The sequence below is a fragment of the Panicum virgatum genome, chromosome 7K, assembly GCF_016808335.1.
Source record: "Panicum virgatum strain AP13 chromosome 7K, P.virgatum_v5, whole genome shotgun sequence".
Taxonomy (NCBI): domain Eukaryota; kingdom Viridiplantae; phylum Streptophyta; class Magnoliopsida; order Poales; family Poaceae; genus Panicum; species Panicum virgatum.
In genome coordinates this window covers 32,025,329-32,038,948 of record NC_053142.1, presented here as the reverse complement: position 1 = coordinate 32,038,948, position 13,620 = coordinate 32,025,329, and the positions used below count along the sequence as shown (strand labels likewise).

At 48.5% G+C, this 13,620-nt stretch overlaps 1 long non-coding RNA gene across 3 annotated transcripts; it reads left to right on the top strand.

Annotated features, from left to right (window-relative positions):
- Positions 1-11,319: 11,319 nt before the first annotated feature.
- On the top strand, positions 11,320-13,388 carry LOC120640981. Of its 3 annotated transcripts, none has more exons than XR_005662076.1 (4): positions 11,320-11,792; positions 11,903-12,383; positions 12,470-12,815; positions 12,910-13,388. It is a non-coding gene; the product is annotated as an uncharacterized LOC120640981 (long non-coding RNA). The 3 variants fall into 3 exon arrangements; XR_005662075.1 differs by having other exon boundaries at positions 11,323-11,792; positions 11,903-12,597; positions 12,698-12,815; XR_005662074.1 differs by having other exon boundaries at positions 11,323-11,792; positions 11,903-12,815.
- Positions 13,389-13,620: the final 232 nt, after the last annotated feature.

Here is a 13,620-nt window from a genome sequence, read left to right as displayed (position 1 = left end):
GAGTTGAACTGAAGGATACGAGAAGAGGTATTGATGATAACAACATGCTTCTTCATCCAATTCATTCCAAGTATGATATCTATCCCTTGACTTGGAAGAACAATGGGAGTGAGTGGAAAATTTTTCCCACCCAAGGTAAGGGAAACATTTCGAACTACTTGGCCAGCATTTAACCGGGTGCCAGGTGTCTGAATAATGTAGGGTCTCTCTAGGCATGTTACTTGTAAGTGAAGTCGTGCCACACATGCTTCACTGATAAAATTATGAGATGCTCCAGAATCAAATAGCACAGTAACAGGGCAGTGATTAACGGAGAACGTACCCGCCATCACTTGGGTGCCCTCCGGAACTTCCTCCAGAGTGGTGTAGTTCACACGACCAGTCTTGGCAGGTACAACCTTCTTTTTCTGATCTTTCTGGCTGGAACCTTGACTCAGTGCTGGAATCTTGTAGATGTTCTGCCGAGGTGGCAGACGGCAGTCTCGTGCAAAGTGCCCCAGATTACCACAATTGTAACAGGGGTAGTTGTTGGGGCGTGGAGCTTGTAGCATTAGGGGCCTCTGCTGCTGTGTCGGGAAACGAGGTACCCACGGCTGCTGTTGCTGGGGTGGCCTAGCGACCCAACGGCCCTGCTGTGGAGGACGGTTTGAAGCCTGCTGATTCCCTGTCTGAATCAGCTTGTATCTCTGGGGTGCATTGCTGGAGGATCCAGCAGGTGCTTTTCTCTTCTTGTCAGCTTTGTGTGCCAGCGTGGCATCTTCCTGCGTGATGGCCTTATTAACCAGATCAGTAAAGTTGTTGCAAGTAGTGAGAGCCAGTTTGTCCTGGAGCTTTGTACTAAGTCCCCTTCTGAAGCAATCTTGTTTCTTCTCATCAGTGTCCACATGAAAACCACCATACTGGGATAGCTGGTTAAAGGTCTGGGCATATTGGAGCACGGTGTTGTTTCCTTGCTTCAGAGCTAGGAACTCTGCCATCTTTCTCCTCATCAAGCTTGTAGGGATGTGGTGGGCTTTAAAAGTTGCCACAAACTCATCCCAGGTGAGACGTGTACCAGCGGGAAGTAGAGCTTTGTGATTGACCCACCATATTTTTGCAGGTCCTCTCAGCTGTTGTGCTGCAAAGGCGGCCTTGTCCATCTCTGTGCAGTTGAGGATGCTGAACTTATCCTCAATGGTGCGAATCCAGGCATCAGCCTCAAGGGGATCATCGGCCTTATGGAACAGAGGTGGCTGGGTGGCCAGAAAACCGACATAGTCAGTTTCTGCTGGTACTAGTGGGGGAGCATGTCGACCTCTGCCGGCATTGACTTGGGCTTGCACCAGTTGCCTTATCAATTCCGTCTGCTCATTGCGGTCAGCGATAAGAGCTGCAACAGCTTGAGCCAAAGAGGGAGGTTGTTGAGGCAGTGCCTCATGATTGTCATTGTCATGATTATCACCCATCTGCAAAATAATCATTTCCCCTGGTTAGCCATTTCGCTATCAGGACTAATTCATGCAATTTAAAGAATGTGCATATATAATATGAACACACAGCATGAATTCTTCCCCTCGCGATATGGTTCACCAAGGGAAGATAAACTAACTTGCTTTGGTTGAAAGCGCATCAACCCACAAATTTCGTCCAGAGCAGTTCTAACGTATGCTAAACTAAACACCGCTCACAAATTTTCAGTTTTGAAGACGATCAAAGCGCAACTCAAAGCTGAAATTCCACACACTGACAGAAAAGCTCATTACGGGAGTAAATTTTTTACATTAAGCAGCCACGCTGCTTCAGCTGGAACAAGGTTCAGTACAACCCAAGCCGTGCTACAGCATCAAACTAGCATGGGAGAAGGGTTCACAAACGACCCTACAACACACCACTACTAAAAGAAAGGTCTTGCCCGACCCGGCTACACACCATACTAGCGAGGAGTTATCCTACATGACTCGAACTACTGAGCCACAAAAGAATTCTCAACCCAAGGTTAGCCTAGAGCACTATGTTGGTCATCCTACCCAACTATCCTACAGTTAGGCTACACTGCAAGGGGAGAATCAACACTATCCCGCTGCGTCCTCACGGAGTCCCAGGTCCCGACTCGACTCCAGACACTCCCTCGATCTCCTCGGGGTCCTCTTCCTCTTCTTCTTCTTCTGGCTCCTCCTCTGCTGCCTCGGCCTCCATCTCAGCTGCTGCCTGCACCTGAGCCTGAGCGTCCTCAATCCACTCCTGGGCCTGCTGAAGCTGCCCCTCAAGGTGCTGCACCATCTGAGTCCTGTTCTCCAGCTCCTCTTGCAACTCTTGAATCCTGATCTTCCTCGCTCTGGACTTGGCCTTCAGGGTCTTGATCTTGTCCTGGGTACCAATCATGTGCTGCTCATGGAGGTGAGCCTCTCGAGCCTTGCTCCTGCATATTGCATTTTCCTCACGAAGCTGCTCATACATGTTGCTCAAAGCTGAGGAGTAGCTGAACGAGAGTGCTGTCCTGACATTGTAGTCGGGCATCATGTAGTTTAGGTTGCGGTTCACCCGATCTGTATAGGCCTGAGTAGTCTCATCCCTCAGAGGAAACACACTGTAAGGAGTATCTATCACCTCTGCATTATGCTTCTCTGAGAACTCCTCAATGGCCCTCCTAGTTGCAATCTCCCAGGAGTCTGCCAGCTTCCTACCATAGACAGTGAGCTGCCACGAGTCCCATTCCAAGCGAGCGGGGCACGCAGGGATCTTCACAATCATCTGACAGCGCTCGGTGCCCAGCAAGCTAGACTCATGTCCGGAGTACTGTGGGGGCTCAGTGTAGTCAAACGCCCTGAGCATCTGCCACAGCAGACGAGGAAAGTGGCCGGTGTGGAGGGCATTGGAGTGCGCCCAACCCTCAGCGTCCACGATCACGTGCGTGAAGCTAGCCATATGTAAGAACACATAGCGCTAACGTGAGTCACAGATTTTTAAAAGAACAGATTTAAACTTGGTAACGCAACACAAATAAATTTTTAAGAACACATAGTAAAAACATGGTGATCCAAATAAATTTTTGTGAAGCGCAACCGAAGGTAACAAAACAAACAACAACTCAGGAAAGCAAGATGCAAGATGCATGCCACGTTCTAGCGTTTCTCACCCAAACAAATACCAAATATGGTATACGAGGACAATCGGTGACACATTTACGTACTCTCCCTATATATAGACTAGTCGTTCCTACGATCAAGGAGTTTATAACGCGCTTAACGTGGTTAGTTTCCTGCAGAAGAACACAGAGACAGATATAAATATCCATTTCTGGACCCTTCGTGCCAGCACACACGAAGGGCCCCCATGTGTCCTACGCCACACGGGTAACGCATATGCAGTTTCCCACATATTCACACATACATTACCATCCACTATAGAGATGGCACCCAGACGTTCGACGCTGAATGGGCAGCGCTGCATACGTCATAACAACGTATTCACTTCCCGTACACTCGCCTTACGGGACATCCAAGGGTAGACGTGTCCCAAGGGTCACGGTCATGGCCAACCGCATGACAGGTTTACATCTCGTAACATTGCCTTACGAAATGGCCGTGATCACAATCACACGGCATGAAATCCGCACTCCATATCAGGCGGCAGATAGCGACAGGCTCGTTTGAATTGAGCCTTATCACCTCCTCATATGCTCATCATACGGGACCCGCGCACGTATGAAACACGTGGGCTATTCTAAGGACTACCAGAATGCTTACCTTGCTTACCTCAGCGGAGGTGCGTCGTTACCGAAATAAGGTTTAACAAAAAGTAAAAGCTGGAAGTGCTGGAATAAAATAGATACTTAGTTGCCACCTAACTTATATACATAATTAGGGCATATGAACTATCTATTCTATTCCTTAGCGCATCTAGCGTCAACTTTTCGAAAACCCGAAATCGTTGCAAGGTAATCACCCCAGTGCAATTTAGAGCTCTGATGCCAGCTGTAGCAGCACCATCCAAATTAAACCGGCTTAAATGCACTAACCATCATCTTAATACTTAATCAAGTTATTGTGCACTTAAAACGGTGTAACCTGACAGGCTGTCGGGTAAAATCCCGATTAAACTACTGTACTCCAGTATCACAATTGCACTTAGACCCGTACGAAGACGAGCACAGGTGTTACCAGCATACAGAAATCTTCAAATTAATTTACAACACCAGTTTTACATAAAAGTCTTAAATACAAACAACAGAGTTCAAACGCACAGCGGAAGTTTAAAACTGAGTTCGAAATACAATACGATAGCTACGACGACGATAAAAGGTGAGCTCCACATCCTGCCCACCGATGTGACGCCAACCTGCCCAATCTTCACGGGGAAGACGGGGCCCACTCGACGGTCCAACCTGGAGGAAGCGGCTGTCCAATCCAGGACGCACAGATCTCCTCGAAGTCCGCAGGGACACAACCTGCTCAGAAGGGTTACAACAACAACCCTGAGTATACTAATACTCAGCAAGGCTTACCCGACTCTGGGTATACTTAGCCCATTACCTAGACATGCAAAGCTTTTTGGCTCTGGAGTTCTTTTGCTGAAAAGCTGCTAGAAGTGAATCCTTACTTTCAATATTTTAGCTCCATTTAGTATACCAAGTATTACTAAGTTCGCCTATTCATCTAAAACACACATGGTGGAACAGATTATCTTTTAGTAACTCCAAACCAGTCTTTTCCATTCCGTTTTCATTCCACTTTCTTACTACGATGTGACAAAGAGATCAAGGCTCTCATAACCGCGAGTCACGGCGAATCGATCCGATTTAACCTTGCAAGGTGGACCTAACTCACACGACACATGTAAGCCCCGTCGGGCCACGCGCGTCAACTGTTTCCACATTACCACGGCATCTGAACTACGCCTGCTAAAACCCAGGTGATGGGCCCCTCGCAGTGAACTCCCGGAGAACCCGGAGGCGGCATCCTATCCAACACCCGCCAACTCCCACGCCCAGCGTAGCATGGCGGAATTCAAATCACCGCTGTAAGGTGGTACACAGCTTACCGGTTTCGACTACCTCCTACTTCCGGTATGTGGTTAGTACTGTTCAATCCTCGATCAGCACTGCCAACAACGGAACGGTCCTCAATCGACACAGGCGGAGCTTACTTTCCATTCATTCTATACCAAAACCAACTCATTTCCGCCCGGTCTCCATTTCTCTTCACTCAACACTTAAATTCAAGCCAAAGCTAAGGGATCAAGATCCTAAACTCGCGAGTGACAGCAATCACTCGACTTCTACCGAAATCCTATTTAGCAAAGCATTTCTATCGACACCTGCATACTAGTATAGGCCCACGGTACCTAGGGAAAACATGCATACTATGGTTCCATTCAACTCCTAGAACATAAATGCACAATACTTAAATAAACATTGAATAATTTTAAATTATGGTTATGCTCCGGGGCTTGCCTTGCAGGTCAGCGGGGTTAACTAGGTCTCCGGGGGCGTGCTCAACGGCGTCCTCCTGCTGCGCTCCTGCTCGGGGCTCCTGGACCGGCTCAGCGACTAGCTCGTGGACAACGTCGTTCGTGGCGTCTACACGAATAAAAATATGTAATGCAACAAATTAGAACTCAGCGCAAAGCATGAGAGCTTACGATGCGAAATCAAAGTTCAAACATTTAGCCTGAAGTGTTTCCAACAAAAACAACTACTAAAACGACTTAGGTTAGCATGGATTAACAAACAAATAACTAACCCTAGCAAGTAAACAAAGTATAAATAGATCTACCCAAAAGCGCATAGCAACAGGCCACGAAACTTTTACAGTGGACTACACATGAAATGAGTAAGCCACTGCGAATTTTTCATAATTTTTAGAGTTATAGAACAAGTGGTACAAAATAAACTAGTTTAAACACATATTGAATTTTCACCAGAGCAAAAGTGATAAAATGCATGCTTAAGCATTTTTCCTCTGAAGATCATGATTTTAGAAAGCTAACAAAATTTACTTTGCATTTTTTGGATTTTTCTTCATTTTTCTACAAACTCTAGAAGTTTTCAGCCATTAACTAAATGAAAAACACTAAAAAGATAAAGGGGGGGGGGGACTGCAGCCGGGCCCCACTGGACAGTGGGCGCCGGCCCAGCTCGCCCCCCTCCTCTGCTCTGCCCCGTGCGGGCCGGCGGACACCGGGGCGCGCCTGGCGCGCGCGCGCGGCGGCTGCTGGCCGGCCGGCCGGCGGCGCAGCGCTGGCGGGCCGCGCGCGCAGGGGCCCGCGCACCCGCAGCCCGCGCGGAGGCGGCGCGAGGCGGGGCGACGCGGCGGCGGCACACCAGCCCAGGGGCGGCGGCGACTGGCGGCGGCGGCGTGCGGCGTTCCGGCGGTGGTGGCTTGCGGCGGCCGCGGGGTGGGGCGGCTTGAGCTTCGGGGAGGTTAGGCGGCCCTAGGGCGCGCGGTAGGGGGCCGCGAGCTGGAGCAGGGAGCTCCGGCGGCGCACGCGGGCGGCGGGCGGCGCGTTCCGCGGCGGCGCGGTTGCGATTCGACGACGGCGGCGCCGATTCGGGTGGGGAAAAGGTCGGGGAGGTCGAGGGTGGTGCGGGGAAGCTCACCGAGGCTCGATTTCGGGCGTAGGACGGCCGTAGGAGGGAGTTCGATGGAGAGGCGGAGCTCCGAAGAAGAACGACGATGGCGGCGCGGTCTGGTCCGCGATTTCGGCCGGGTTTAAGCGCGGCCGATCTCGGGGAGGGGTGGAGGAGGTCCAAGGCGAAGCTAGGGAGGTTGGGGTGCACGGAATCGGGCTGCGGCGGCGAGGGTTGGCCAGCACGGCAAGTGACGGCGTCCAGCCCGAGCTCAGCGCGACGCGAGCGCGAGGGAGAAGGAAGCTGGAAGGGAGGAGAAGCTTCCCGTGCACGCGAGAGGATAAGGGCGGCGCTCAGACGCCGAAGTCGAGGCGCGATCGTCGACGCGTGGACGAGCTCGCCGGCGTCCGTCGCGGTATGGGCGTCGCGGCGCCACAGTACCGAACAGAGGAGCACAGTGAACACTCGAAGGATTTTGACTCGATTTTGACCCATGTTTGACCGGATGAAACTCAAATTTTCATATAGGAACTTGAAATTTGGCCAAAATAAAAGTTGTAGAGGAAAAGAAGATCTACAACTTTCGTTTTGGGCGGAAGTTGATTTGGAGCTCAGATCAAGGACAAAAACAAGATCGAACATCGCTAAAGCAAAGATTACTATGCGAACCCGATTAACGCTAATGACGAACTCGAGTCCGCGATTAGCGAATTAACTCATGATTAGCGAGTTGATTAACACAGGGGTGTTACAGGGTGGAAGATGGTCGGCCATGAGCGGCCATTGTTGCCTCCACGGGAGCTCGTGGGGAGGTCTGCTCCGGCAGAGAAATGGAAGGCGCCTGTTGGGGTGGGTAGAGGAGGGAGTGTTGGTGCTTACCAAGGCCTCGAATCCGGCGGGGAATGGCCGGAGGAAGGAGCTTGATGTTGGGGGCGGAGCAGCAGCTCGAGCGGCCCGCAGATGGCCGATTCCGGTCTGGGCAGAGCACGGCCGGGCCTGCTGCTGCGCGGTGGAGGTGGAGGATGAGGTTGGGGGGGCACCCGCGGAAAGAACCAGAGGGGGACGCGACCGGGGATGGCCGGCACAGCAGCAGCTCTGCTCGGCTCTCGTCTGCGCGAGGAGGAGACGACGCCGTGGACGACTTGAACACGGAACATGCTGGCCAGTTCGGGAGACTTCGGAAAGAAATATCTGGACCCATAAACTGTACCCGATTAGCACTAATGATCAAGCTAAGCTACCAATTAATCCTAATTAAGGTAAATAACACACGGGGTGTTACAAGCTCGTCCCCAGCCGCTGCACGCCGAGGCTCGCCGGCCCCCGCGCTCGCTGGGGGTGCGGGTCCCCTGCTCCGCCGCACCGCCGCGAGGCCCACCGCCGGCCAGAGACGGAGGTGAGGAGGGAGGAGGGAGGGCGGCGGGGGAGCAGAGGGGAGGGAGGAGAAGTTGGAGGCGGGCATGAGCAGAGTTCTTGGAAGGGAGAGATGAAGAGAGATTGAGAGGGGAGAGTGAAACCCTAAAAGACCCATATATATACTCAAAGAGATTGAGATGGGCTGAGTGGGTGTGGGCTAGGCCTGATTTTTTGAGGCGTACGCCTTATACATGTACGCCTCCGTAAATGATTAAACCGAGGCGGGTATAGAAAATTGCCTCCATACATAAGAAAACCGCCTCAATTAATCTATTTTGTGAAGCAGTTTTTTTAACCGTCTCAGTTAATAAGAAATGACCGTCTCGATTAATGTCGAGCATTAACCGAGGCAGTTAAAAGTTGTGCCTGGCTCTGAGGTTATTTTTAAAAGTTGCGGTTAACCGAGGCGGTTAAAAGTTGTTCCCGGCTCTGAGACTACTTTTAAAGGTCGCGGTTAATATTTTTTTAGTAGTGAGTTACACTTACACCAACTTTAGAGAAAGAATGATAGACAACGATTCCGGTCTATGCGTGTCCTTATTGGGTATATACAGCCAGAGTTACTTTTGCAAAACGCCGATGCCAACTATTGTAGTTCCATTCGCACAAAAAAGATTGAGATAATTAAGGCAAATTATTCTGTTTAGTTCGGAATTATGGGTTTTAATAGGAAATTCGAAAAAAAGCTAAGCATACTTGTTCCATACGGTTAGATGTGGCAACCAAATTTGAAAGCACTAATCCTTGGGTTAATAACTAAGCGTACACACCACACGCGGCTGCCGGAAGAGGCGGCATGCCGTTATCTTTTGTGATGGGAACCACGTCCAAAACTTTTCCGTGTGGTACTAAAATCCATAGGAAGCAGATTTTCTAGCAGGTGAAAATCTTCTCCGCGTCTGTACGATTGGGCCCAGGCCGATGCTGGACAGCGTTACAGGCTGAGTTATATAAAAGAGTGACAATATTTTAAATGTTAAATAAGAATAATTAGATTTGTTATAAAATATAATTTTTTAATTTGCTTGTTTGATATGTTAGATGTTAATATTCTTCTATATAAATTTAGTTAAACTTAGACTAGTTTAATTTAGAATACATCAAAATATCTTATATTTCAGGATGAATAAAGTCACTACTGCAAAAAAAAAAGATTAACCAAGCCGCTTTAAAAATGCATCGGAGGGGGGCAAGCCGGAAGTGCGCCTCTGTTAATGGTGGCCGGGCTGCCGGCTTCGCAACCGCCTCGGTTAAAGACTTAGGCCCTGTTTGGATCCCAACTTTTTTCAGAAGTCCCTATCACATCAAAAGGAATCTTATTATTTTATAGTATTAAACAAAATCTGTTTATAAATGTTTTTTGACAGCTGAGTGCTTTTTCGCGAGACGAATCTAATAAGCCTAATTAATTCATAATTTGCTACAGTGATGCTACAGTAACCCTTCGCTAATCATGGATTAAGATACCTCAATAGATTCGTCTCGCAGTTTAGCCCCAGAGTTCTGCAGTTAGTTTTATAATTAACATTTATTTAATACTTCTAAAAATTAAAAAGTCCCTGAGACTTTTTTTAAGTCTCTATTCCAAAACACCCCCTTAAAGGCCTCGATTCATCGAGGCCTTGCGATCCAAGCAGTTGCAGAAATTGTCTCGGTTAAGTCTTTTTGCCCGCCTCAGTTAAGTATTCTGTAGTTGTGAGTATTGCATTAGAGATTTGAGCCAGGACGGATAGAGTATTGCATTAGAGATTTGAGCTCGTCTCTCGACTTTCACCACATGAGTCATGACATATCGTAACATGTGAAGACACAAGAAACGTCAAGACATTGAGCACTCGGCGTATTTGTCACTCTCATTGACTCCACGTTTCCCAACTCCTACAGTTGCCGCGGCTTAATGCTACTTCCTCTGCTCAGTTTCTATTTTTTTGCGGGTACTTAGTTTCTATTAGCGGCTAATGCTTCGTACCTTGACCTCAGTTTCTAGATCTCTCTAAGTTTTTAGAATACATAAAAAAATGCTTCCCTAAACAACAATATCTGAATATAAAAAAAGGTTACGTGGCATGCACTGGCGGAGCCAAGTGTGGGCCACGGCTCCCTCTTGCCATACAAAAATTCCATTAAATAAATAGTAATTTTGACACTATTTATTGGTTTATCACCTCAATTACAAAGGCCGGCCCCTCCTAATTGTTTGATCCGGCTCCGCCACTTGTGGCATGGCATCACATGAGACGATCTAGCTATGAGATTACTAACATATACCAAACTACGAATATAGTTGGCGAAGCTCTATATATGTATACACACACACAAACACACACACATTGCCGCTATCACTGTCTGTTTTCTCAGTGGGATCGAAATGGCTAGGCACAAAAGTTGGGTAAAAATGACTAAATTGGTTTAATAACAAGAAGAGGGGTAAAAAAGAAAGGCCTGGCATACTTGTCGCATGCTGGTAGAAATGGCAACCATACTTGAAACCACTTAATCCTTGGGTTAGTAGCTAAGCATGCACACCACACGCAGCTGCCGATTGCCATGACATGTGGTAATGTTTTCTGATGGGAACCACGTTGAAAGCTTTTCGATGTGGTGTTAAAAACCCATTTTCTTCTAGGAAGCGATATGATTGGGCCAAGGCCAGTGTAGGACGGCATCATGGGCCGGAGGGGAATAAACACATGTTTTCATCAGGCCCATATTATGAAGTCCGAAAAAAATTCTTATTTGGCACTGCAAAATTTAATCCCTTATTTGCCAATGACAAATTGGGCCTACTTATGGCACTCACGGTGGCAAATCTATCTTCTATCTACACTATAAGGATTTATGAAAATTAAAATCTTTCTCACTAAGACTAGTCCTCATACCTATCTCACAACCCAACACTTTTGGCCCCACCTAGAAGTAAAATTGTTCGACCAAAAGCGGAGGCAGACAGATTGGCGAGCCCCGTGCAATCCCGACGCCGCCTCCCGTCGACTCCCATTTTTTTTCACCACGCCTCCACATACCCGCCCTTTGTATCCGTTTTATTATTGGTCGTGATCATCGCGGACCCTCAACGCCGTAATCATCGCGACTATCCCGTTTCCCCCCGCGGCGCGGCGCGTGGACGCGCGGTGTCATCGCGGACCCTCAGCGCCGTAATCATCGCGAGTTTCCCCGCGGCGCGGCGCGCGGACGCGCTCGGGAGTTTCCCTGTTTTCCCCCGCGGCGCGGCGCGCGGACGAGCGGTGCACTCGATCACCTGGGTTTTCGCCGTGGTGGTGAGCGAGCCCGAGACGTCCAGGCCGCGGTGGCGGCGTCGAGGCCGCCTTGGCGGTGACTGAGGCCGCGGTTGCTGCGTCGAGGCCGCCTTGGCGGTGACCGAGACCGGGAGTCCGCGACGCCCAGGCCGCGGCCGCGGCGTCGAGGCCGCCTTGGCGGTGAGCGAGCCCGAGACGTCCAAGCCGCGGTGGCGGTGTCCAGGCCGCCTTGGTGGTGACCTAGGCCGCCTGAACGGATGCGCAGGGGCGTGCGCCCGGCTTCCCCAGTCCGGCCTTCCCGCCGGCTCCTCCCTCCACGGCAGCTTCCCCGGCTCGCGCCCTTTCCTCCCTCCCCTCCCGATCCCTCACGCGCGGCCGTCGTCGTCGCCGTCGACCTGCCCCCACCACGGATCCCCACACGCGGTGTGCGAGTACCTCCTGCGCACCCTCGCTGTTGCCTGCGTCGCGTCCTCCCCCGAGACGGACGAGCAGATGGGATCGACGACGACCGGATGGTCGTAGTGCTGGCATCGGCGAGCAGGGCAAGCATATGGCTCCACTGGTGACGGAAGGTAAGAAGAGACTCTTCTTCCCAAAATTATTTTTTACGGACGATGCCTTTTGGTTGTTTCAGGATGATTTCGCGTGCTGGCCTCCTTACTTTCATGCTTCAACCTTTAAGGAATGGTGGCTGGTGTATCCTAAGCAATGGTTCCCTAGGCGGCATGCGCAACCACGTCAGAGCAACAGCCAGCACGCCGGCGCGCTGTTCACCACCAGCTGCTGCAACCCATTAGCCGTCCATGTCTGTGCAGGTAACCTGTTCGAGTAAGTGCATGTGAAAGGCACAGTTGTGGATTAGTTAGTTTTCTTGTGCGTCCTCCTGTTGATTCACCTTCATTCACCTTCAAATTTATTAAGATGCATCTGTGATTTTAATCTGAGTTGTAATCCTCTTGTTTTAATCTGAGTAGTCTCAAAGGTTTTTATTGAAATGCATCTATGATTCTGGAGATAAATAAAGATCATGGACATACATAAAAAATCTAACGAAATGTATGGCTTTTATTTTGCTTATTGGAGGTGGTACCTAATTGCTTAAGGCTAATATTGTTGGTTAGTGTATGGCTACAATGCAGTTAATTGGTTCCATATTTTCAAATGTAAGTCTTGTCTTTTACCTTTTCTTTTGCAATGCTGATTTGTGGTAAAGAGTACTGCTATACTAACCATCCTATGATGTATCTAGCTAGCTGCAGTTGGGGCTAATGATGATGTGCCTGCATTTCTCCAATCTAACACTTCATTGAACTGACTAGATGAGTTCTTTTCGTGGCTGTTTTCTGTGCTTCAAAATTTGGAATCTATTAGTCCAATGTAAGCTGTAAAGGTTTGCATATGAAAGTTGTTTTACTGTTGAAATACTTGTCACATCAATACAACATTGTACTGACACTATCTCATTCGGATATTGCAGTAATGAGGGTTACCAAACCTCTTTCATGTCAGGGACTTTTCTTGCTGAGGACAGCTCATATTACTTCAGCATGCTTGAAATTCTTCTTGGGAAGTTATCAAAACACTTATTTGATCAGGTATCACATCCTTATTTAAATGTTTCTACACTTCCTTGTCCAGTAAATATGAATTTCCAATCATGCACACGTTTCCTTCATTTGCAATTGACAGTCCCTGAAGAGAATTGCCAAGTTTGTTAATGCTTAATTTCCGTCCAAAGTGGCATGATCCCAGTCAAGATGAACTTTCTTGTACAAACGAAGGTACTCATGGTCGCTGCGGAGAAGATCGGCGGGAAGGTACTCAAGGTCTGCGTCCGCAACCCGGACCTCTTCGCGCTTGACAACTCCCGGCTCGACGTCGACATTGGCTACCGCATCAAATATATGACTATGCACGTTGATGCTTACGGAGCGAATTCTTTTCACCCGTATCAATGCACCGGTACAAGTTTGAGAAGCATTATATACTTGATATAGAGTGATTGCTATAGTATCGTTAAGAGGTTAATTTCTTTAGTAGTCGTTTCTTGTAATGAAATTATTTTATAAATATGTTTTTCTATGACACGTGCCACACATCTCCACTATCTGTATAATTATCTGTCTAATTATCGGCACATGCTTCTACACATACCATTTACCTGTTTTTATAATTATATATTTTTATATTTTGTTGTCTATTTTTACCGCAATTGAGATTTTAATGTTTGTTTTTATCATATATAGTTTCTTAAAAAAGCTTGTTGCAACTAAAATTTAGTGTGATTATTATTTTTTTCACAATATTATTCTTTAAACATGTGCGTACCGCACATGCACCCTACCAGTTAAATAAGGGTCTGGCAGATTTACAATGGTAGGAAAGGAATTTATCCTATAA